We start from the raw sequence: 1,790 nt of genomic DNA, 5'->3' as shown, positions 1-1,790 counted from the left end.
GATAGAACCAAGGCAAGCTACCTTAGAATGGCGTAAAATGGACTCATTCTGGGATGACATGATGGTGCTGCTAATGAAACCACACCAGAACCTGGCAGCGATGTTCAAGTCCCTCTTCTCAATAGTTGCCCCTACATCCATCCACCTAGGGGTGGTGTCAGAAATCAGAGGAGCCAGCCAGCCAACCCTTCAGGTCATCTAGGGATTGAACAATAGGCAACCCTTCGTAGGGAAGTGTAGAGTGCAGCGGTTTACCCAATACAATGTTAATATAGTCGTTGTGGCACTCAACATCCTTGCCTCTAACCATGACCAACTTTACCGGTCTAAACTCGCTTGTCTACTTCTTGTTCTTGGACACCAACACCCCATAAGTTGTGTAAAATTCCCTAACGCAAGAAGGACTGTAAGGGCCTCGGGACCTTGTGAACTACTCAAACTCATGGTATTGTAGGGTGTCAATCACATCGGGATATTTGCCTTCTTGACCCTCCGTAGATAATAGCTTCTCCTTTAGGATGGTTCGTACCCTCTCACCTTTCAGTCTGTTCATTAGTCTAGGAGGAGGAACGATAGGGAGTGCAGGGGCCACTAGAGGTGTCTACGCTGGCACGAAGTCTATTGCTGGAGGAGTGGTAACTGAGGGAATATTGGTGGATGTGGACTGAGATCTGGCCCAGAGTTCATCCCTTCAGTTTATCAGAGGCTTCTCATCTTCTGGTTCTAAAAAATTAACCTGAGTTTCAATAACTACTCCTTTTCTAACTATATGCTTCTTCTTTTTGCCTTTATCTCTCGGTGGGAGTGTAACGACCCTCAAAATAAAGTAGGATAAAGTAGAGCCTCACATGAGTTTTATGCATTAATAACTTGTTAAAATAATAAAGAATAGCCTTTTATGTCAGTTTTAAAGAGTTTGGAAGTCAAACATCAAGGGACGACCAAGACGTTCGGAAACTAGTCTTTTACGTGTTGGTGTGTTCTAGTATGTTGTTTATGTTTTTATGTGTTGTTTGGAGTCTAAAATTAGTAGAGGTGACCCTAGTGTCTTAATAAATGGTTTTAGGGTCAAAACGGTCGGATATGACTCCCCAGGGGCCACCCTAAGGGTCCCCGAGAAGGACCCCAACTTGGCCAAGGCAGCTTGAAAATGTACATGAAGGGAGCATGTCTGCGTCGCGGACTAGCTCAACCATAGGACAAAGTTTTGGTCCACGTCGCGGACATGTCGTGGACTCTACTGCATCAAAATTTAATTTCCACAAACTTGTGGGAACACCTCCGCATCGCGAACTTGTTTCTCGACGAAATCTGTGAAAATAAAACTCAAGTTTGACTTATTTCAAAAGGTCCAACTATGTGAGGAGTACTTTGGGGAATTATTATAAACGGTTATTATACCTATTTTAGGGTATTTTAAGTTGGTTAAAACCCCAAATCCTAAAATTAGACCGCATTCTTCAAATTGACCCTTCCCTCTCAAAATAGATTCTCTCAAAAACGCCATTGAAGACCTTGATGAAGCTCAAGCTAGAAGATGGGTTTTCAACTGATTTCTTCTTCAATTTCGTGGGTCTTCAATAATTAAGGTATGGTTACTCTTGATTCTTGAATAACCTCTCATTCAAGGAGTTCTATCAATGATTTTCAAAAGTGATTCAAAGACCAAAATTCTCAATTTTCAATCTAAACATGGGTTCCTTGTCAAACGATTTTCTAAATCATTCTATTGATGAATTAATGTGGAATGAATGTATTTAAGACAATTTTCAAAGGAATTCTTGAAGAAC

Source organism: Solanum verrucosum, unplaced genomic scaffold, assembly GCF_900185275.1.
Source record: "Solanum verrucosum unplaced genomic scaffold, falcon-dt-bn FXZP01000300.1, whole genome shotgun sequence".
Classification (NCBI taxonomy): domain Eukaryota; kingdom Viridiplantae; phylum Streptophyta; class Magnoliopsida; order Solanales; family Solanaceae; genus Solanum; species Solanum verrucosum.
Note: the sequence above shows the minus strand (reverse complement) of the source record.